General features: G+C 36.7%; 1 protein-coding gene across 1 annotated transcript in view; it reads left to right on the top strand.

The window, feature by feature from the left end:
* Positions 1-25,515, top strand: part of LOC100011605 (guanine nucleotide-binding protein G(q) subunit alpha) — a 427,482-nt gene that overhangs the window by 328,861 nt on the left and 73,106 nt on the right. The window lies entirely within an intron of this gene.

The following is a 25,515-nucleotide window of genomic DNA, read 5'->3' as shown; positions in this document are numbered from 1 at the left end:
TATCTTTAACCCCTTACAATCACTTCATTTCAACAACCACTTATTCAGTACCTGAATATGCCAGGCACTGTGCTTGTGGCAGATAATATTGGCAGCCATGTATGGATCAGCATGATAAATTTCAGATATTTTTGTATATTCCCTTGAAAAGTAGATCTAATGAGTTTATAGCATGGCTATTAAAAATGAGATATAATCAACTTGGGTTTTTTTATTTTTATTTTTTAAAACAATTTGCTAATGATGGACAGGTGATCCAGGAGACAACTTGAAGCTCATTTTTTAGATGTAAATGATTCCCTCACTAAGCTTTAAATCAATCAATTTGGGCACATTATGATCTGACTTGAAGACTTGGTTTTCTGCTTTTGTAGATTATTGAATAATTCTATAGGAAGTTTCATCATTCAATTTGAGTTAAGCTTTTAGATTTGTTCTTGTCTTGAATCTGCGATCAAAAAGATGAAAAAAGTGATTTTTATTGTGAAAAATTATTCCCTATCTGTGATTTAATTGTATTATGACTGTTTTTCCTGTGTATGAAAAGCTGTTAGTTAAAAGTGGTTTACCTAGACTGTGTGACCAGGGGTAAGACACTTAATCACATAAGTCTAAGGCTTTGGTTGGTGGAATCTAGGCATTACTGCCAGTGAATGTGGGGGCCCATTTTTATCATATTACTGTAGCAGATTAATAGCTTCTTCATAGTCCAAAGTCTAGCAATCTTGTGTGTGTGTGTGTGTGTGTGTGTGTGTGTGTGTGTGTGTGTGTGTGTGAAAGACTCAAGGGATAAATGCAACGTAAACTAAATTGAAAAGTTTTCCTTTTGTGAACATAATTTAGGCACAATTCCCTTTATTTATACTTTGCAAGCTAATTGGGATTTCTAGGGTAAACTTATGTGCAGGATGTTAAAAGATAATATCTAATGGAAAAAATATAGTTAGTTCTGATTCAAAAGAGATTCTTGTGGGGAAGAAGAGGAAGCTCTTTGCCCTGAAGGGTTAGAATCCATTAGGAGAATTTAGCCTGCTGTTTGCAGAAGATCATATGTCTGTAATATAGACACTGAGGTACCTTTTTTAAGGTTAGACTATATGTAGATATTAGTGTTATATTTTCCAAGACTGATTGAGATAAATCCTGGTGTATTGTCTGTATTTAGTCTTAAGGAACCCCATATTTATAAGTCTGCAAAGACTGCTAGATTCTGAATTCATCGTAATGTTTTCTTTTCTTTTAACTGAAACTAACATCCCCTATAATATACACAGAAATCAGCATAACTTTGCCTTCGACATATAGCTTTGATATAGGTTATATAAATCCCTTATTCAACTAAATCCTGAACATATTTGGAGTAACATGTAACATATTGACTATATGCTGAATATATGGTTGCCTAAATTCCCTCTGCCTTTGGATTTCACAAGTTTTGCCATGGTTCTTATGATAAGTATCTGGTCTTTTAGATCAAGGAAATGCTTCTTTCTAAGAATGTGGTTTGTTTAGTTGTCCAACTGCCAACTCTTGGGATAATTCTCTTCCCTCCTACCAATAGAATGCTCCCTAGCAATAAAGAAAAGCATCTAAGCAAAGCAAAATCTGCATCTGATAACTCATACTGTAGGTCATGACTTCTCTACCGATAAGAAGGAAATGTGCTTGGTTATCCATCCTCTGAGACCAAACAAGATAAGTCATTACATTTGGTGTTGAATTCTACTGTCTTTTAGTGTTTTTCTTCCTAATATTGTGGTCTGTGTAGATATTATTTCCTTGATTCTGCTTTTCTGGGTCACATAGATCCACACAAAACTTCCCAGGCTCCTGTGAATTATTTATTCTTCTTTTCTTATATAGCACAGTAATATTACATTGTGTTTATATACCACAATTTATATATTTATTTACCACAATTTATATACCACAATTTATTCAGCTTTTCATTATTCAATTATAAGTATCCCCTTTGTTTACTGATTTTTGATATTCCAGAAATCCAGCTCTAAATGTTTTGGTACATATAAGACTTTTTCTGTCTTTTACCTCTTTAGTGTATCTTTCTAGTAGAAGAATTGCTAGATCAACTGATATAAAAAGTTTACTAGCTTTAAAAATCATTCTCAATTATTTTCCAGAACATTTGGAACAATTTGACAGCACCACTAACAGCATATTAATGAGTCCTTCCAACTTTGACTATTTTCATTTTTTGTTATCTTTGCCAATTTTCTGGGTGTAAGGTTATATCTCAAGGTTGTTTTAATTTGCATTTTTTATAATACAACTTCCCTATGCCAAGAACCTTAAAGCTCAATTTTAAAAAATGTTCAAAAAGCAAACAAGAAAAATAAAATAACATGAATAACTACTGTCAAGTTTTAAATTAAGCAGTTTGTCTTCTCTATTTTATTAATTTTGCATGTTGATGAGATTTGGCAATGGATTGGATAAGATGGATGAGAGATGGGGAAGATTCAAGGATGACTCTGAGATTATGATTAAACCAAATAATATTTCTAAAATGCTTAGCCCAGTGCCTGGTACATAGCAGATGCTTATTATATCCATCCTGTAAACCTAAGTATTTGAGAAGATCTTCCACAGAAAGATAAGAGCGTTTGGAAGAATAGTGGGTTTTGTGATGAAGATACTTTCTTTCTGAACATGTTGAGTTTGACATTGCTAGAAGACATATAGATAATATTCTTTGGGCAGTTGACATTATATGAGTAGAATTCATGAAAGAAGTTATGACTCCTTTAAGAAGTTAGGCATAAGAGACAGCTGGGTAACTCAGTGGATTAAGAGCCAGGACTAGAAACAGGAGGTCCTGGGTTTAAATCTGGCCTGAGACACTTCCCATCTGTGTGACCCTGGGCAAGTCACTTAACCCCCATTGCCTGGCCCTTACCACTCTTCTGCCTTGGAACAAATACACAGTATTGATCTAAGGTGGAAGGTAAGGGTTTTTTAAAAAGTTGGGCATCATTTGTTCAGAGATGATACTTTAAACCTGTAGCAACTGATGAGATCTTCAAGAGATTTTATGTAAAGAGAGACAAGAAAAAGAAGAGGGCTTGGAGTAGAGATCTGGTGGTTACTTACACTGAAAGAGGAGGAGTTGTATGATGACCTAACCAAGAAGCCTGAAAAGGAGGGATTAGAGAAGCAAGAGAACCAAGAGAACTTAGTGCCAGGGATACCAAGGGAGGAGAGGGAAATGCTACCCTTTGTTCTGACCATATCTTCATGCTCATTCCTGTTGGTAATAAAAGAACATTATTATCAACCTGTTTCTGTTTAGGCATTTGTTCCAAATTATCCTTATTTGTAAAATTCTACCTCTCACTACCCCCCCCCCCCCCGCCTTAATCATTTGAGGATACTAACAGCTAAGGAGTTCTATTTTTCCTAAGGCTTAAAAATTATTCTTTGCACTGGTAGGATAAAATGAAAATAAAGTCCTGAAACTTCATCCTTTAGTTTGAAATCTCATGTTCATCACTTTAATCTCAAGAAGACTTCTTTATTCCTCACTTTGTATATATTTTCAAAAAACGACCTGAGAACAGATTGTGACAAACCCATTCTTATCCTGAAAAGTTGGAAACAGTGAACAACAGACCTGAAAGGTGAGAGGAAAGAACTCTCTGGGTTGGTTTTGTCATCATGGAAATATGGGGATCTCTACATTTCCATGTTGACAGTTTTGTGCTTTTGATATTAAAAAAAACTGGCATCCAATACTTTTTCTTCTGTATTACTGTGCTTTTGCCTGTTCTAACTCTACTATATGCATGGACTTTTCTGGAGTTTGGGGTTTTTTTTAATTAATTTCTGCCTTTGCACCATTCTAAAGAAACCTTCATTTGATCCCTCTAGCTATCAGTTGGCTCCCCTCTCCTTTGTGGCTTAACTCCTTGAGAAGGCCATCTACAATGGTTGCCTCCCCTTCCTTTCCTCTCATTCTCTTTTTAACTTTTGACAGTATGATTTCTGATTTCATCATTCAGTCAAAACTGCTCTTTTCAAAATATTCATAATCTCTTAATTGCCCAATCAATGGCCTTTTCGCAGTCCTCACCTTCTGCAACATTGGATACTATAGATCACCCTCTTCTCCATGATTTAGTTTTTATAGGACTATTCCTGGTTTTCTTCCTATTTTTTTGACTCTTCCTTCTTGGTGATCTCATCAGTTCCTATAGATTCAGTTATGATCTCTGATGCGGAGGATTCTCAAGTCTACTTATCCAGCCTTAACTTCTTTACTGACTCCAATACCCCAACTCCACTTGCCTATTGGACATATTAAACGATATGTCCTTTAGATATCTTAAATTCAATGTATCCAAAATTGAACTCTATTGTTTCCTAACAAACCATTTCCTACCTATTACTGCTGAGGGTACCACCATCTGACCAGCCACCCTGGCTTGCAATTCTAAATGTCATCCTTGACTCCTCACAGATACTTCCCTCATTCAATTTGTTGCCAATTCTTGCCAACTTTACTTTCATAAGCTCTTTCACATACGCCCCCTTGTCTTCTGACACCACTTCCCTGGCACAGATCTTTGCCAGCTCACTCCTAGACTATTGCAGTAGCCCTTTAATCTCTTGCCATTCAAGTTCATGCTCTTCTGATTTGTCACCATGATCAGGTTTGACCATAGCACCCTACCTACTTAAATTCCAGTGGTTCCCTATCAACTCCAGAATCAAATATAAAGCCCTCAGGGTGGTATTCAAAGACCATCCTACTTTTCTAGTATTTTTATACTTTATACTCTACCCCCTTCTAAGGATTTTCTGATCAAGTGACCCCAGTGTCCTTGCCATTTATTGAACAAAACACTTTATCTCTCAATTATGGGCTTTTTCGCTGAAGTGTCCTTCATCTGTGGAATAATCTCTCCTAATTTCTACCTCCTCATTTCCCTGGCTTCCTTTAAATCCCAGCTAAAATCTCACCTTCTATAAGAAGACTTTCGTGAACTCCTTTATTTCCAGTTCCTTCCCTCTATTAATTAGGTCCAGTTTATTCTGTACATAGCTAGTTAGTACATAAAAACATTTATTTTCATGATCTTTCCCTAGATTGACTTTGGGCTTTTTAAACACAGGGACTGTCTTGGCGTTTATTTATATTCCTAGCAGTTAGTGCAGAAACAATAAGTATTTAATAAAGGTTTACTGCTGTCTGGCTTCCTATTGGTGAACTGAAGCGATGAGGTGTATAGTATTAGCCCTGTTGTTGGAGATAGAAAGACATGGAAACTTTTTGTACTTTCATTCATGATAATCCCAAAGAGAGTCACTGGTAGGGAGTCAGCTATTGTACCATAAGTAAATTCAAAGTCCTTAAACTTTAGAAATGATTGCAGCAATCAGCCATTCACATAAATATAGCTCAGCTTATCAGGGTATTTCTGATCAAGTATTTTTTTTTTTTTGTTATTCTTCACTGATTCAGATATCTGAGTTTTGAGAGAAGGGATGCATTTCCAGGGCCATTGTACTTAGTTATTCCCACACTGATTCACAGGCCAACCTGATTACTTCTTAGCAAATTTATGTAACATTTTAACATGCTCTCAAAGCACTTTGGGCAAGATTTAGACAATAATCTTACCTATGGGTTCATTTTAATAATAGGAATCTACAAATTACATAAGATGTGAATTTTTGTGGCAAATATGGTTTCATTAAGGACTTGAAAATGATATCTATCTCAAGAATCGGAAAGCGGAAGCAAATATCAACTCATTAGCCACACATCTCTCCAAATTGAAGCTAACAAGAAAAGGAAGAAGAAAATAATTGTAAAAGATTACATTCATATAATACTATAAAGCTAGTACTGCAGCCAAGTGACGCAGCAAATAGATGACTAGGTCTAGAGTCAGGAAGATATAACTTGATATCTAGCCTCAGATAATTACTAGCTGTGTGACTAAATAAGTCACTTAACTGTTTGCCTCAGTTTCTCCATCTGTAGAATGAGCTGGAGAAGGAAATGGCAAACCAATCCAGTGTCTTTGCCAAGAAAGTCTTAGATGACATCATGAAGAGTTGTACATCACTGAAAATGACTAAGCAATAAAAGAAAACTTATTAGCAGAAATCCCTTGAAAGAAATAGTATATTTACTATAATTTCCAGATTTTCTGATGAATAAACTGAGGCCCAGAGATGGGACAAAGCGATTGCCAAGACTTTCATCATAAATAAGTGTCAGATCTGTGACTCAAAAACTTTAGGCTGTTTTTGTCTACCAAAGAGTACTATCCCACTTTTGTTTTTTGCTTTATTCTTTTTCAAGGACATTTTAACTCCAATACCCTATATGTAAAAAAGGACAGATTTTATAATATATTATACAGACTACTAAACTGAGACCAATAAAGTTTCAATGGGTTGTCTAAAGTCACATTGCCTAAATCCTAAGTAATGATAGAATTTGTACTAGAACTTGCCTCCCTGGTCTTGTTTTTATCCATTAGGCTTCACTGTCACACAGGTTAGAAAGTACAGTAAGACAAGTAGAAGGGAAATTTATAAGGGTTATTCTTCATCAGTGATTCTTAGACTTTTTGTTCTCAGACCCCCCCTTTACATTCTTTAAAACTCTTAAGGATTCTAAAGATCTTTTGTTTATATGTTATATCAATTAATATTTACCACATTTGACATTAAAACTGACATTTTAAAATCATTTATTTGTTCATTTTAAAATAACAGTTAAAGTCCATTATATGGTAACATAAATAACATTTTAATGGAAAAATTATGATATGTTTCCCAAAAAGATAGTGAGAAAAGTGATTGAGTTGCTTTACATATTTTTGCAAAACTCTGTAATGTCTGATGGGTATTTGTTGATCAATAATAAATTTGAAAAATCTACTTTGTTTTCTGAAGATTCTTTCTTAGCGCACCTCCTTACTGGCTAGTGTAGGTTGGAATAGAATATGGTTTTGTGTTTAATGATTCTCCATAGAGAGAGCTTTTATTTTGAAATTCTTTTTATTTCTTCTTTTTTTTAACCCTTACCTTCTATTGTAGAATTAATATTAAGTTTTGATTCAATAGAAGAAGAGTAGTATGGGCTAGGCAATTGGGGTTAAGTGACTTGCCTAGTAACACACAGCTAGAAAGTATCTGAGGCCAGATTTGAACCCAAGATCTCCTGTATTCAGCAATAGCTTTCTATACACTGAGCCATCTAGCTGCCACTACTTTGTATTTCTAAGCACTTTATCCTTATATGTCTTCCTTGTTGAGTTCTAAGGATGAGTGTCTGGTAGCTTTTCCTGATAGTCTCTCCTTTTCTAAAAGAAGGTGGTGGATCTAAAATACTCCATAAGCCATACTCGATCACATAACCGAAATCAGTGCTAATTGGATTTCTTAATGAGTAAGCATCCTGCCTGCAGAATGTAACTAACTTAGCAGCACACATAGACCAATAATGTTCCTTGATGAAACCTTTTGCCCAGCAAATAAAAGAAAGAAAACTAACCTTGAACTCTGACCAAAATCTCTGACACAAGTACAAAAATTGTCATGAGAGAAAAACATGGTGAAGACAATATCTAACAGCTGGTTGTTTGATAGAGTCAGCTTAATCTAGAAATCCCTTAAGGATACTACCTAAGTCAGAGATTCATAGATATGAAAGTATTTCTGGCATCATTCAATCTCCTCATTTTACAGGTGAGAACCCTGTGAAGCTGAAGGAGGTTAGTTAAATAGTTTTCACAAAGTCACCCAGGAGAGCCAGTTAATAAGAGATTTTGAATCCAAGCCATAATATTCTAAACCCATGATTTTTCTAAAAGCTGACTTTGATACATTATCAAGAAATTTGGTTTTCAAAAATAAGTAGAGAGAATTACATCTTTCTCTCTCTCTCTCTCTCTCTCTCTCTCTCTCTCTCTCTCTCTCTCTCTCTCTCTCTCTCTCTCTCTCTCTCTCTCTCTCTCTCTCTCCTTTTGGAACATTGGTCCACCAGCTACAGAATTGGGTATTGTAAAAATAATATGTGAATGAATTGATTATTGATTATAAACTGATTAGATACTTTGCTTATATTGTACTTACAAAATATCTGACTAACCCAAATTTTCACTATTCTACAATAAACTAAACACTAATATCCTAATACTTCTTAACTTTGTCTCCAAGTTATAAAAATAATAAAGACTAGCTGGCTGAGCCTCAGCAAGAACCAAATTAGGACTATGAGCCTTAAAGACTCCGAGTCCAAACCATAGACCAGGTCTTTCTTTGGTCTTCTCAGACAGAAAATATTTTATGAAACAGCAATAGACAGTCACTAGTGTTTCCCAAGTTGGAAAAGGAATCACTTAGCTCCTTCATGTTTTTCCCTTCTTTCCTTTTACCTCAGACAGTGAGGAGAGAGAAAAGATGTCATCTGTTCCCAGAACTCTGAGAGAGTAATTGCCAGTCCCTGAGAGTAACTGCCAACTCCCTCAGAGTAACTGCCACACCCAGAGAGCCTAACAGCCACAGAAAAACCATTAGACTGTCAACATTTGAAACTGACACTGTCTCAGATCTGTTTCAAACTCCAATTCCTTTTCAAGCCAACTTCTCTACTTCTTATTTCTAAACTAATAAAACAAGACTCAGTTTCTAATATCATCATTATAGTGTCCTCCAGAGGGCACTGTAACACAATCTTTGTCTGCTGTCTGAAACTTATCTATGCAGCCTACAGAGAATGACTTTTCACATCACGGTAATATAGCCACATGCCACAAATGATTCAAGTGGCTTTAGGCAAGTCATTTCTTTGAGCATTAGCATCCTTATCCATAAAATAAGGATACTATATTAAATGATCCATAATCTGACTCCGGATTTAACTTAATCTTCTCCTCCTTTTTCAGAAATTGAGTAGATCTGTGATCTCATTAGTAAGGATGCTTCTCCTAGATGCACAGACTGAACCTTGGAACAGCCTTTTTTATCATATTATAATCTTAACCATATCCTCCCCCAAAAGCCTCCATAAAGGATATATACACTCCATTAGAAGTCAAAGGTCCATAGTTTTTTTTTAACTGGAAGAGACCTTAGAAGGATATCTTATCCAGTCCCATGATTTTCAGAGGAAGAAATTAAGGCCAAAGGAAATTAAATAACTTGCCAAAGTCTCATAGGTAGGGAGTTGCAGAACATGGATTTGAACCCATGTCTCTTACCCTATATCTAAAGACCTTTCTATGTCCTCTAGGTCTTTTAATATGCTGCGGGTACCAGTGTAATACTCAGTTTGTCTCCCTATTATCACTTAGTTTATCCCATAATCATAGTCCCCATCTATGCCTCATAATGATATAGAAGAGACCCTCAATTCCTCAAGGCTATTTCACTGTAGTATAAGCTCTAGTAGGATCATTGAATTTTTAGTTATGGTGTTAGGGACAGACTGCTGCCTGCGGACAAGCAGAGCTAAATAGGAAGTGGTTCACTATTAGAAAGTTGGCCCCAAGTGCTACATTCTCTGGCCATGAGAATAATAAAACACTTTGTTTTCTAACAAAAATAAATCATCACAGAGAGCAAGTATAGATGCCAGCTTCTGGCAGAACACAATCTGTATGTAAAACCCACAGGAGAAGATACAGGAAAGGGGTGGGGATGTGGTCTCTTTTTTCAATGCTTCCAATGGATAGGCCATCAATGGAAGAGGGAAGACTGAAGAACAATAACTTTGTATATCTTTATAGGCCCTTTAAAATTACGATCCATCTGTCAGCAAAAGAACCACCCCCTCAAAAGAGTTGGAACACTGGGGATAGATACACTAAGCACAGTTCTTTCCCCAGTACTGTTCTGTGAACTCATTTACCCGATACAGCACAGTATGCCAACCTCTAACAAAAAAGAGGTACTTTTAAGAACTAGTGTCCATAGGATCCAGCCAAGTGTTATTGTCCTTAAATTACACCCCCTCTCTATGAGAAAGGCCCAGTGAAAATGGTCTGTAGCTCTGGGGTTCCATTGTGGCATCTATGTACTTCTAGACATAACTGATTCAGAAACATCAGGATGAGAAGATAATCTTGAAAGGACTAAATGGATATGAAGAATGGGAGACCGTCAGATGTAGAGAGGGTGACAAGGAATTGAGGGAGGGAAGCATATGCCCAGAATTTTTAAATAGACAGAAGCAGGGTGAGGCACTTGGGGACAAATGTCAAAAAAATTTATTGTCACCATAAAAATGTGAGAACCACTGATTTGTAGCAGTTGTCTCTGAAAGCACAAATTGCAAAATTTAGGGCTTATTGGAATTTGAAAGGAAGGCACAGGGTTCTAAAAAAATACCTTTTAAAAATCAGTAATAACATGATACATTATCAAGATGATCTTGATATCATTCATCCTATGTTGGGCATAACTCTTTGCATAAACTATATGATTTGGCATACCATTACAATGATGGTATAAACAAAAATTATAATGGTCATTCAATATAGAACTGAGCATGGATTAAAAAAAAAAAAAACCTTGGATCTCTCCTTTCCAAAAAGTCTGGAAGTGTGGGGACAATCCACTGATTCTATACTGTAGGATCTTTGCTTCTCACCTGACCCAAATTGCCCTTCCTTAGGTAACCTGGTAGCTGACTTCTGGAGTTCATCATATTAATACTGGACTTATTTGGACGCCTGCTCAGTTCATTCACCACAATTTACAACTCCTGAGCTTTAGAAATCCGCCAGCCTTAGCCTGTCTGGTAGTGGGGATTCCTCACCTAGTCTAATCATAGATTATTACTAGAAATCAATATCATTTGATTAGAATATAAGCTTCTGGAGGGCAGGATCAGTGCTCAAATCCTTTCACAAACCTCTTTATACTTTAGTTCCCAAATTTACAAAATGAAAATAATATAGTACCTACGTCATTGGATTTTTGCAAGGCTTAAAAGTGCTACATGAATGTTAATTGTCTAATGGTGTTTAAACACTGTCAAAGCCAATCATGTCTCAACTGGATTAGAATTCCTGGAGTAGGATAAGGAAGACCATTTCTCTTGCATTTTGGAAAGCTTCAGATTTTGCATCCCCACATCCCAACCAAATCATAGCCATACCAGCCTTCTGTCTCTATCCAGTCTAGCATTTTTTATCTTTTCCTAAATTACAGATAGCTATAAAAGTTCTTTTCTTCTCATTTAGGAACATTTGACACACAATACCTGTAATTTTATCTCTAGAGAGCCATCTTGGTATAATGGAGAATGCATTGAAGTTGGGGATCATGAAGACATAGGTTTAAAATCTCACCTCAGACACATACCAGCTATGTGGCCTGGGCAAGTTATTTATGTCTTCTGCCTCAGTTTCTTCATCAGTAGCCTCTAAGATCCCTCCCAGCTCTCAGCCTATACTCCTGTGATTTCCTACCTGATTGTGAGGCTCACTTGTAATTAGAGTTACCATCCTTATCAGGGCAATTTCTAAACTGGGGACAAAGGAGAAAGTGAGAAATGAAAATTGTTGGCCTAAAATATAAAGCACGGAGGACAATAATTTCTAATTGAAGTCCTGATAACTTCTTTTAAAATAATTGTTGCTATCTATTGTCTTTACATCATCTTCATTTCTAAATGTATCCCTCCCTACGTAGTGAGCTATTCCTCATAATAAAAAAAATAACCAACACCAGCTAATTTCAATATTATATTCAATGTTCCATACCTATATTCCCCCTCTCTTGCAAAAAAAGGAAAAGGAAAATTTGTGTTTTTCTTCTTTTCCAGAGTCAAGTTTCCATCATTATAAATTAATATCACTTAGCTTTGGGTTTTTTGGTCATAGCTTTCTTGATTTTGCCTATTTCACTTTGAATATGTCTTCCCTTGCTTTTCTGAATTCTTCTTATTTATGGTTTCATAAGACACAATCTGGTTGGCCATTCTCTAATCAAATGTGACCTCTTGAGTCCTTGCTATGTATCTTTTCTCTAAGTAATATAACCTTCCTATAGCTAGGTTGCTTCAAATAAAAAAATTATATTACATCATCTCCATATAATCAGAGAATCTTCAAAGTATAGGGTCTTAGATTAGGAAAGCATCTTGGGCATCATCTTATTCAGCCCTGTCCTTTTGAAGACAACAAACTGAGAAAATGGTATTATAGGAACTGCAGAACTTCAGAGTTGGAAGGAACATGACCAAATGCCTATTTCAAACCACAGTAGAAAAAGAGTACCCACTAGAACATACTCAATAGGTTTGATGGCTTTAAAAAAATTAAAAATAATAGTCCATGAATTATGAATTTAGCCTATTGTCTGTTAATAAAGAAAACTAAGGAACAAGAGTAAAACTGTGAGGTTTCCAACAAAGCAACTTCTCAGTTCCAGTCCCAGAACCACAAAGGGGAAAAGGGCATGAACAATGTCCCTCTCTCAGCTGTCCAAAAATACTCATGGATTAACATTTTGCCAGTGTAGCAAGATTCCAAATGTCACTCCTATTTTAAATTCACATCTTGGATTTTTAAAAAATGAACTTGGTTCCTTTGATGTTAACCCTCCTCCCCCCATGACCATCATATGGACTCTATGAAAACTTTTTGAAAAACAATTTATATTAGTAATATCAGACATAATAAATATAATTGCACTATCATCTATAGTTATATTAACTAAAATAAAATGGCACATCATAAACCAACCTTGAAAAAATGTGTAATAAATGCAGCCAAAGACAGTAATCTAGAATTAAAAACATTGAGAATGATCCTGGTATGTGCACATCTCTCAGATATTATGGAAGGATGCTTTAGTCTCTCCTCCTTCATGGAATAGAAGCTAGAGAGATCAGCACAGTGGGAGAGAGAGTTTGTTTTCCTTTGACAATCCAGGACCTCTCCCAGAGAGGTCTTCTCCTGATGGGGCTGGGGGGGGGGGTGAAGGGAAGATGGAGGAGAGGAGTGGGAACTTTGTAGCTGTCATAAATTATCAGTTGTGGAAGAGAAGTCAGGGAACATCTAGTCCATTCTCCTCATTTCCAGTTGAGTAAACTGAGGACTGGAGAGGTCATAAAACTAGTGAGTTGAAAAGTCGAGACTCAAACCTGAAGCACCTCTTACCTAAATCAGTATTGTATCTGCCACAAGTTGCTGCCTTTCTATGTCCTTCTAGATTCATGCCATCAGAGTAAACCAAAGACTGTTTTGGTAGATGCTATATGAGGCAACATGACGACATTTCTTTCATTTGTTATGGATAGGAATGAATGACCTCAAATATTAGATTTCATCTTATAAAGTATGAAAGGTATACCTGAACATTCAACTTAAAAACCCTTTAGGCTATATGTGCAATGCACTTTGCTAGACCCTAGGGACCAAAAGAAAGGAAAAAATAAAACAGTTCATGATCTAAAGGACCTTATTTTGGAGACAAGAGGGAGAAGAGCTTATACAAAAATATGGAAAAATAAAGTAATTTGAGGAAAGAGAGAGCACTAATAGCTAAGGGAGAGGAGAAGGGGGTATTGAATAAGAAATAAGGATTCTACGAGATAGCAAAGGGAGTAAATTCCAGGCATGGAGGCAGAGAGATGAATTATGATACCAAGTTTAGGGAACAGCGGAATAGCTCAGTTTGTCAGAAATCTAGTTCATTTAGAGTAATGTAAAATAAGCCTGGAATTGTAGGAAGGATCATGTTGTTCAGTTGTTTCTCAGTCATGTCCAATTCTTTGTGACCTTTTTTGGAGTTTTATTAGCAAAGACAGGAACCGTTTGCCATTTCCTTCTCTAGCTCATTTTTCTAGATGAGGAAACTGAGGCAAACAGAGTTAAGTGACTTACCCAGGGTCACACACCTAGTAATTACTGAGGCTGAATTTGAACTCGGGAAGATGAATTTCCCTGACTTCAGGACCAGCATGCCAACCAATGTGCTACCTAACTGTCCCAAGGAGTAGATCGTAGATGGCTTTAGATGCCAGGCTGAGGAATATTTATTTTTACTTAAGAAGTAGGAGGGGGCCCCTTAAGATTTTTGTGCAAGAGAATGGCATGGGACTATCCTATGAAGATTGTTAAGAAGCTATTATATGAATATAAATGGGAAAAAGATATGAACAGTTTTTGGAGGAAAAAAATCAAAGCCATATATAAATATGAAAAAAATATTATAAATCACTAATAATTAGGGAAATATGAACCAAAACAATTCTGAGGTTTCATTTCATAGCCATGAGATTGGCTAAAATGACAAAAGGGCAAAATGACAAATGTTGGAGGGAATGTAGGAAAGTGGAAACACTCATAAATTGTTGGTGTAACTATGAACTGATCCAACCATTTTGGAGAGCAATTTGGAATTACTTTGCATAGAGCTGTATAAAATTGTATATACTAGTCCACCTGGCAAAACTATTGCTTGGTCTATTTCCTAAGAAGAACAGGGAAAAAGGAGAATGTAGATGTTCCAAAATATGTATAGGAGTTCTCTTTGTGGTGGCAAAGAACAGGAAATTGAGGAGCTGTGAAGAATGGCTAAACAAATCATAGTATAGGTTTGTGATGGAATACTACTGTACTATAAGAAATGATGAGCAGATTAAGTTTTTTTAAAATTTGCAAAGACTATGAGATAAGGAAGACTAAAATGAGTAGAACCAAGAGAACATTATATGCTGCTACAAATTTTATTTTTTTTAATTTTGAAGAATAACTTGCAAATGTTTACCTTCAAAGAATGAAATGAAAAATGCAAACATGAAAGATATAATCTGTGTGTGTGTGTGTGTGTGTGTGTCTCTCTCTCTCTCTTCATATCTGTTTGCTGGATGATGCTTTTTATGGTGTGAGGAAGAGAGAGAAGAGATGAGATCCCTGGAAAGAAATTCTTTTAATAAAATAAATATTTCCTAAAAGCCATATGAAGAAGACTCATTATGGAAAATACTATGCCCAGCCAAGGAAGGAACTGTTGGATTTTGATTACAAATCAAAGCACGCCATTTTCTACTTTATTTCCTTTATGAATTTTAAAAATTATATATGTAATGTGTGTCCTTTTTCATGGCATGAGGAATGTGGAAATATATATTGCATTATATCATATTATTTACTGCCTTGGAGAGAGTGGGGTGGGTGGGAGGGAGAAAACATGATTCTTAAAATGTTGGATAGCGATAGTCAAAAATTATTTCTATGTTTAATTGAATAAAATTTATGGTTAAAAATTAAAAGATCTATGGAGAATGAGTAGGAGATGAGAGACAAGAACTTGGGAAATCAATTAGGAAGCTGTTGTAGTGAAAGGTTGAACTAGAATAGTGACTGTGTTGAGAGAAGATGACATTTTTCCAATCTGCCTCTCTCCAGCAAGATTTTACACCTTCTCTAATGTTCACAAATGAGATGCAAACCTTATGGGGGATTGTTTGAAAGGGTTGAGTTTATCTATCATATAAGTGTCTTTGTTGCCAGTGTTATCCTACATGAAAAGAGGTGGATGGGTGTGTGGGTGGGTGGGTGGGTGTGTTTGTGTGAGATGGGAAGCAGTGAAGAGTACCAGAGGAAAGAATATTAAATCATAAAAACTTTAGTGATCAAACTTAAATCTAAATAGTGAAAGACAGAACTTCATTCTCCCCATATTCTGGACTTGAAAAAATAATGCTGTCTCAAAAACTAAGGAAAGGCTTAATGGAGCTCATTTCATAATTTTAAATGGTGTAATAATAATAGTCAGTAAATATTAATTAAGTTTCTACCCTATTCCAGGCACTCTGCTAAGGACTGGGGACACGAGGAAAGTTAAAAATCAGGGAGCTCACAAAGTAATGAGGGAAATAACATGCAAGCAGACATGTATAAACAAGCTATATACCGGGTAAATTGGACATGATTAACATAATCAGAATGAAAAAGGATAAGGAGAGGTTTCCCGTAGAAAGTGTGATTTTAGCTGGGACTCGAAAAAAATGTGTCTAGCCTGCCTATCCAAATTCTCCTCCATATGGGCATACAAATGATATACCTAAGGTATAAGGCTGATCATTTCACTCTCCACTCAGAAAGGTACAATGGCTCCCTAAAGCCTCTGAGATAAAATGCAAACTCCTTGGGTATTTAAGGTATTTAACCTAAAATATATAGGATTACAAAGAAAACATATTATATTAAAATACAGTTATAAAAAGTTTTAAAACAAATTTATGAGTCTGAAGTTTAAAACTCTTAGTCTAGTCCTCTCTTTTTACCCATAAGGAAATTAAATTCCCGAGAAGTTAAATTATTTTTTTCAACATGATAATAAAGAGGAAAGTTGAAAATCAAGTCCAGCCTCCCTTGAGTCCAAATCTATGTCCTTTTTACTACAGTCCCTGTCAAAGGATTCCTCTCCAGCTGGGGAGCTTATGTAACTCACAAGGTTTTTGTTTACTTGTTTGTTGCAAAAAGGACTCCATGGGATGTTTGTTCTCCATGGCTTTTAAGAAGGAAAATGATGAAGGTAGAAGTCTGAGAAAATAAGTACAAATTGCTGATTGAAGAGACTACACAGCATAGGACACGATCAACATTTCTTATACCATACACTGATTTATCCACATGTCTAAATGAAGCCATTTTAATTAGCCATAATAATGAAGCTGAAGGAGCACATTTAAATAACGAAGACAATTTTACTGAGGCCAGCTCTTCTCTAACACTGGTTTTCTTGTCTCAAAAAAACTGAATGTTGGTCAGGAAAAGCTTAAAGTAAATGAAATTTTAACTAATGCATAATCAAATGACAATGCAGTAGGTCCTGAGCCAGGGAATATTCTTGGATTGGCCATTTTCAATACCATAAGTTTAACCAGCTGGAATTCTTTGCAGAGGGCCATTAGATTATGTCTTTCTAAATGAAAGTTTTTCATTGAAATTTAACACTTTATCTTTAGCTCAATTATTCTCCAAAGAAGCTGGTGATCTTTTTGGTACAATATACCATATATATATATATATATATATATATATATATATATATATATATATAGAGAGAGAGAGAGAGAGAGAGAGAGAGAGAGAGAGAGAGAGAGAGAGAAAGTATTTTGTTGTTCAGTTGTTTTCAATCATATCCAACCCCTTGTGACCTCATTTAGGATTTTCTTGGCAAAGATACTGGTGTTTGCCATTTCCTTCTCTGGCCCATTTTACAAATGAAAAAAACTGAGGTAAACATGGGTTAAGTGATTTGCCAATATTCCCAGTACACTGATATGTTACATAATGAAAACTGATGTGACATCACTAACCTGTCTTTACAATCAGGAGTCCAAAGGAGCAAGTATATGTGTTCAGAATGAAGGATTGAGTTGTCAAAAGAGACAAATTCTTGTTTGATTTTGGGTCCTTGATTTCCAGCCTCAAATCAAAGAATAAATCTTATAGTAGTGGTGAAAGAAGTAGTTTGGGGTCTTGACTTCTGGTTTCAGTAGTGTAAAAAGCTCCCAGTGAGAAAATCCTATTCTGTAAATGCAGCATTAGTCTTCAGAGAATTGCTGAAGTCACTGAGAAGTTGTTAGTCACACACGGTGACACAACGACTCTAGGTTAACCCAGGCTTACCTGCCTCTGAAGCCAGCCGTCTGCCAACTAGGCAGTGTTGCTTCTCTGAGAAAGAAGTATTCCTCCAATTTTTATTTCCAGAATGAGAGTAAATAGCCTCTGGGTTAATTGATGGTGTTAGAGAGTTGGTAAGAATGATGGGACCTATTCCTCTTAACAGTATAAATGTTGTTTTTCAATCATTTTTAAGTTGTGCCCCACTCTTCATGGCCCCATTTGGGGTTTTCTTGGCAAATAGACTGGACTAATTAATTTGCCATTTCCTTCTCCAATTTATTTGTCAGAGGAGGAACTGAGTAAAAAAAGCACAGGTAAGTGACTTGACCGTGGTCATACAGCTAATAAGAGTCTGAGGTCAGATTTGAACTCAGGAAAATGAGTCTTCCTGACTCCATGCCCAGCACTCTATCCATTGTGCTACCTAACTGTCCAGACTATAAATAATAAAGTCATAAATAAATACAGTGTTTGGTTGATTTATTTAGGGGAAGACCTATTATTTAGTCAGTACAGGAAAGTCTTAGTGTGGGGATTCCCTCCAGTGACTCAGTTAACATCAAAATTTGTAATGAGAATTATATATTGGTAATATATATAAAGAAAAGTCCTAGAAAATGAGCCAGTTGTCCCAAATGTTTCCAAATAAAATGTCATGTACAATGTTCATAGCCAACCAACATTTTAATATTCTATGTAGCCTTCATCAGAGACAGCATAGTATGTTAGATGGAAAGCCAGTCTTAGAATCTGGTAAAGCTGGGTTCAAGTCTTGCCTCTGAAACATACCAGCTTTATGACCATAAGCAGCAAGTCACTTTATCTCTCACTGCTCCAGGCAACTCTCTGACTGGAAGGTAGAGTTATATTGCCAGCACATCTTAGGGGAGAATGTTTCCCTCCTGTGAGTTTGCACAGGTCCAGACCAAAAAGGGAAGGAAAAGGGAAAGAAGCCCCCTGAGGACTTAACCATTTCATTTCCAGAATGCCCACTTAGGATAACCATTTAATGTTGCCCCCATTACATCTAGGACAGCTATATGCATGCTCTACTTTAATCCCTGATCATCTTCTCTGAAGAGATCTTTGTACCTTGCATAGACCTTCCTCCTGCTTTCCAATTCTTAGTTGTTATTATTGTCCAGTCATTTCAGTCATGTTTGACTCTTCAGGACCCTACATGGAATTTTCTTGGCAAAGATACTAGAGGTTTGCCATTTCCTTTTCCAGATCATTTTATAGATGAGAAAACTGAGGTTATCCAGGTTAAGTGTTGTGTCCAGGATTATACAGTTTGTGTCTGACGTTAGATTTGAACTCAGGTGTTCCTAGCTCTCGATCCACTGCCCACACCTATTTGTTCTTATAATTCTGGAACCCTAATAAAATCAATGCTTCTATTATAAGTGGAAAGGGCATGCCAGTCTTGTCCTCTGTGGGTCTATTCAGTATTATCTTAACTTTCTAAACCAAAAATGCCCCTCCCTGACTACTACTCTTCTATATTTTGAACATCACTATTAGAATGTCAAATTTCAAGGGCCAACATTGTCTTTGCTTCTGTATTTCTATGACTAGGAATTTCTATTTTTATTTTTATTTCTATTTCTATTTCATGGGAATTGGTTTGTAATAAGCACTTAATAGATGTTTATTCATTAACTCATTTATGTATACATTCATTATTCTAAGCTAGAAGAAGACTAGTAGGATGTAGAAATCAAGAAGCCTGGTCCCACCTGTAAAACTAAATAGCTAAGTGATCTTAGGCAAGTCACTTTATGTCTTCCCTTCTCCAAAATCAGGCTGTTAAATTAGATAAGGAGTTCTCAAAGTGTGGTCTGGGGATTCCTAGGGATCCCTGAGACCCTTTGGAGAAGTGTCCTAGAGATCAAAATTATTTTCATAATCATACTGAGATTTAATTTGCCTATTCACATACTCTGCAGCCTGCTTTCCAACTATATATCTGTGTGAGGCCAGATTTTCTTCATAAGCCAAAAGAGTGTATCACAACAAATTGAATGCAGAAGCAGCTATAAGAACCCAGATGCCTTCTATTAAGCCATACATTAAAGTGGTTTTCAAAACTATGGAAAACAATGCCTCACTTCTTTTTTTTGTTTGGGAAAATTATTATTTTCATTAAAATGTTATTTATATTATCATGTTATATAGGCTTATTAGTGTTATTTTGACATTCATGTTTTAAGTGATTGATTTTGGTTTCTAATATGAGAAGTGTTGATGGATATGAGCGACTGAAACAAGAATTCTTCTAATTCTTCAATAATTTTGAGTGGAGAAGGGTTCTGAGACCAAACAGGTTGAGAACTGCTAAATGAGTTGCTCTCTGGGAGGTTATTTGCATAGTAAGTAGAGTATCATTTGAAAGTAAGAATATTTAGAGATTATCATCAATAGGGAAACATCCTCTTATTTGTACTCTTTTGTAGGACATCTTCTTGGACACTTGTGAACACTTTGGGGAGCATATGTTATTTATTTTTAAAACCCTTACCTTCTCCCTTAGAATTGATACTAAGAGAGGTAGCTAGGTAACTCAGTGGACTGAGAGCCACACCTAGAGATGGGAGGTCCTGGATTCAAATCTGACCCAGCTCTGTGACCCGAGGCAAGTCACTTAACCCCCATTGCCTAACCCTTACCACTCTTCTGCCTTGGAACCAATACACAGTATTTATTCTAAGGTGGAAGGTAAGGGTTTTTAAAAAAGAATTGATACTAGGTATCAGTTCTAAGGCAGAAGGAATGGTGAGGGTTAAGCAATGGGGGTTAAGTGACTTGCCCAGAGTCACACAGCTAGGAAGTATGTCAGATCATATTTGAACTCAAGACCTCCAGTCCCTAAGCCTGGCTCTCTATCCACTGAGACACCCAGCTACTTCCAGAAGCATATGAGAGCATATGTTGAGTGTACTCAAGTAACTGAACAAAGTTATCCACCTGGTTGTAGCTAACGTAGATCTTGTGTTATTTAAAATCGGTACCTATCAGAGGGACTTTGTTCAGGGAGAATATTTAAAGCCATATTTTGTTCTTCTGCACCCAAGGCTTACCCCACCACCACCAAAAAATCAATAAATAGGTGTAGTATAATCTTATATTCACTAGACTTTTCAACTGTCTGGTTTACCAGCATGGCATAGGTCAGTGATGTGACTAAGACCAGAAACAAAGAAGAACTTTCTATCCCTGGGACATGAAGGGGACAGAGTCTGAATCAGGACAATGTGAAGATTGGATTTAGCTATTTCCTGTTTGTAACAATGAAGATACTTAGTTTAACAAAATCAGAAATGTCTTGGGAACTCAATTACTCCGCCCTACTTAGACTGTACTTTAGGGGAAGATAAAGTTGTAATCTCCTGATTGAACAATGAAGGTACTTAGTTCTCACCTTATAGTGAAGCTAGAACTTTAAGCTAAGTCTATTTTTAGATCATATTTAAAAAGGTATTAAGTAGCTATAAAGGTTAAATTAATCGCAAAAAGGTCAAGTAACTCACAAAAGGTGAACTTAACAAAGAAGTGTTAAGTAACTCTAAAGACATAATCAAATCAAAGAAGATGAGAACTAAAAGTACAGGCAGTCCTGGAGAAAAGCCTTTGATATGATTGGTAGACCTGAAAATTTAGAGGAGGAGACACATGGGTGAAAGGTCTATATATTTGGGATTTTTGCTCTCTCTTTCCCTTATTGGCAGTAGAGAATTAGCTGAGAGCAGCCTGCTAACCTTCTGGCATCTTAGTGTGGCTACAAGCTATTTTTCTGGTTTGGTGGTGAGTTTCTGGCTGAGTTCCCTCCTTTACTTTTCCAACTTTATCCCCTTAGAAGCCTCTAATCTTCTTCAGAGACTTAGAGGTAGTAATTTTAAACTCCCCCTGACACAGGCCAGGCAGGAGGAATCCGATATCCTTTTCCCTCCTCCTTAAATTCCTTCCCTCTATATTAATTAAATTAACATAAATTTCCAGACGGACTTGAGTATTTTATTTGGGATTTTCTCCGGCAACCAATTCAATCTAGATTTTAAGTCACAACCCTAAAATTATCTTGACAATGCTCAACAAGAGCAAGTCAGTGACCTGGTGAGGTCAGTGCCACAGTTCTTTGTTTGTTCTGAAAAAAAAAAATTATAAAAGACTAGGATTTGAGGCAAAACATTTCCCTTCTTTCAACTTCATCTATAAAGTAAGGGAATTGAACCGGATAATCCCCAAGTCTTTACATACACACACATGTATATACATGTCTGAGTACTATATGTACATAAACATTGGTTGTGTTCATATATACATACTTACATACATATATACATACATATATATACATACATATATACATACAACACAGAACAGCTATGTGCATATGTGTGTGCACATGTACATTTTTATTTTTTTTATTTTTTATTTTTTTAAGCTCTTACCATCTGTCAGTATCAGTTCCCAAAGGGAAGAGTGGCAAAGGCTATGCAATCAGAGTGAAGTGACTTGCCCAGAGTTGCACAGTTAGGAAATGTCTGAGTTTAGATTTGAACCCAGGTCTTCCCAACTCCAGGTATGTCATTCTATCCACCTTGCTACCTAGCTGCCCCTACCCCCTTTCCTACCCCAACACACATACAGATGATGGTAGGCCTGTAGGTGGTCATTTGCTCCTCAAACAAATAGCCTAAGAAAATAATAAGCTTCATAATGTATGAAAGTTACTACTTCTCCTAACAAAAGCTCTATACTACGATAGAGGGCAGCTGGGTGGCTTAGTGGAATGAGAGTCAAATCTAGAGAGAGGAGGTCTTGGGTTCAAATGTGGCCTCAGACACTTCCTTTGCAAGTCATTTAACCCTCATTGCCTAGCTCTTACTGCTGTTCTGCCTTGAAACCAAAACACAGTATTGATAGTAAAATGGAAAGTAAGAATAAAACAAAAAAAAAAAACCTCCCCAGCATAAAAAGCTACCTTAAACTAAATCCCAGCATCCCACTTTCTTTCTCACATTACATTTTTATGTTTTAGAGATAAAGTTTGTGTGTGGCCCTACCCCTCCCTCTTTCCCCACTAACTCAGGTAGGAAAACTTCTCTTTATTCAAGCTTTTACTTTTTGTCTTTTTATTTCTTAAACTTCAAATGATTATTAAGAAACCTTAAAATATTATACTTGGAGTTATTGGATATTAATTTTAATCTAATAGCTCTGTGACCAATTTTAAGCTGTTAATGTCTTTTTCTCACTCTCTTGCTCCCTCCCTCCCTCCCTCCTACATGTATACACACACCACCAAGAAAATATAGAAAGTGCTAAATAAATTTTTCTTAAATAAATGAATGTTATTGCATCAAATGGATCAGATTTTAAATCAAATTATTCTCAATCTCTCTTTTCCCCCACCCCATCTTCCTTCTCTACGTGCCTCTTCCCTTCCCTCCTTCATTCTTTTCACTCTCCATGAATAAAACTCATCCACTGTGGTTTAAAGTACAGAAATTCTCCCCCCAGCCACTTTCATGTTGAGCACCCTTAACAAATATCTCTCACTCCCAGTCTGAGATGGTAGTGGATAAACCACAGAAGTTAATGCTCTTGAATTCACTGAGCCCAAGCTCAGACTCAGAGATCTCTTCACTTCATAAGTATTCTCTTCCCACCTGAAAGTGTGACTTTAGTTCTCTTTTTGACTTTGTTCTACATGGCTTTTACCCTGGGTGCTTAGCTTGCTCCCTCTGAAAATAAATCTGACACAAAACACGTCCCTTCCTGATTAATTTGCAGCACGGTGATATGAAGTGCAATTAGCAGTTGATTTCCTTTTTCCCTTTCCCAATGGGTGCCATTCTAACTTTAGTATGTAAACTGCACCCATTTTCAAGAAAATTCAAGAACTAATCACTCATTAAGGCCATGGAAAACCAAAATTCACAGCTTAACATACACACTTCTTCCCAATGGGATACAGACCATCAATTTACAGAAAGAAAAGAGACAACATTGAATTAAGAAAGGCTGGTATTCTAAATAAACATCCATTAAACTGAGTTGCTAATACTTTAATATGGGTTAACGGCATGTATGTTTTCTTCTCCTCTCCTTTCATCTTTGCCCCTGACAGATTAGTATTTTGGATGATATGAAAGAAAAGTAACCCTTTGATACCCCACCCACCCACCCCAAAAGACCCTTTAAACAATAATGAAAGAACTGTTATTTGTACTGTATGTAGCTGCTTTTGGGGGGAGGGGTACCTTTTTTCTGTAACACACTCACACAGATACACAAAAACACTCATACGCTTTTTATCATGGGTTTGTTTATTAGATTTCTAAAATGCATGAAACTCCCTAAAAGCTCCCTGGGCACATGTACAAAATGTTTATAAAATCATATATAATAAAAAAAAATTCCATCAGCAGCTCAGTGCCTAGCGGAACAATGTAATTCAATTCTTTCCATTTTAGGAAGGACATGCCAAAGTCCCTGGGACTCGTCAGACCGGAAGGAAAGATAGCATCCTATTAAATGAAACAAGGGTTAGCACTGCAGGTGTTCGTTTACCCAGAAGGGGCAGGATGAGGAGAAATCTAAGGGGTATCAAGTCTCCACTCTCCCATCTCAGCCAAGTCAGGAAGGTTACATCAAGCTCTCATGACCACAGCCACAAGTCAGGGGAAATTACTGGCCACCCTCCACATAAAAGCCCCAAGCTTTGGAAGATCAGTCCAGTCAGACAGTCAGATGACTAACACTGTCTATATCTTGACAGCTGCCCTGCTTTTAATCTCCCTAACTTGATTCTCGCTTCTTGTACCCTGTTTCTCACTCCTCGGATTTTGGATCTCCAGAAAAACCCAGGTTCCAGCTTGGCCTGACCTTTGGTTTATGTTGAGGATTCTTCTTTGCTGTGTCATGGACTCCTTTGTAAGTTTGGTGAAGCTTATGGACCTCTTCTTAGAATCATATTTCTAAATAATTGAAGGAAATGCATTTTTTCCTCATTCAACTTCTCTGGTCTCCTGCAATCTATTGACGACTCCAGGTTTTGAACCCATGGTGTGCTCTCTTGGGTCATAATTCCGAGCTCATCCTCTCTCTTCAGGGAGAACTCAAAACCCCTCTCTTACCACCTCCTCAGTGATTATCCTCATCATCTTAATAAGTCGTACTTTCTCACCTCGTCCCTAACCTCCACACCAGAATAATTTTGGACAATATTGTTTGACTCACAACATAATGACTGAAGTAGTCAGTGACAGAACCCCTGACTATCTCAAGGACCCCAGGGAAGTGGCTAGAAGCCTTTAATCACTTGGCAGTGTGTGAGGATGATTTGTTACTCCCTGGAAATCAGACTTCTGACTTGGGAATCAGGTGGCTGTCTGGTCCTAGTACCGCTTTTATTAATACTGGGCTGTTTTGTCATTTGACTTGTACAATGCTGCTCCAGCATTTCAGTGATTCGCAAACTTGGCATTTCAAGACCTTCTGGACCGAGGAATGGTAGTTCATTTCACTGATATTATCATCTACTCCTGGGATCCTGTCCAACATGGATTGGTCTGAACTGACCCACAGCACCTATGCTAGAACTCGCCATTTGCCAAATTAGAGAACCTCTTTGAGAAGGAAGAGATGGAATTCCCTGGGCACCTAATAGACCAAGGAAGGATGCACAGAACATTGAGTCTGGACTACTATGGGGCACATCTCCCCAACCCCTGCAAAGGACCTATTTAGTTTAATTCAGGAGGCATTGATTAAACTCCTCTTATGTGCCAAGCACTGTGCTAAGTGCTATGGATACAGATAAGAGAAAAGAAAGACAGTTCCTACACTCAGAGAGCTTACAATCTAATGAGGGAAGAAC

This window comes from Monodelphis domestica, chromosome 7 (assembly GCF_027887165.1).
Source record: "Monodelphis domestica isolate mMonDom1 chromosome 7, mMonDom1.pri, whole genome shotgun sequence".
NCBI lineage: Eukaryota > Metazoa > Chordata > Mammalia > Didelphimorphia > Didelphidae > Monodelphis > Monodelphis domestica.
The sequence above is the reverse complement of the archived record's forward strand: the minus strand, read 5'-3'. Positions and strand labels throughout refer to the sequence as shown.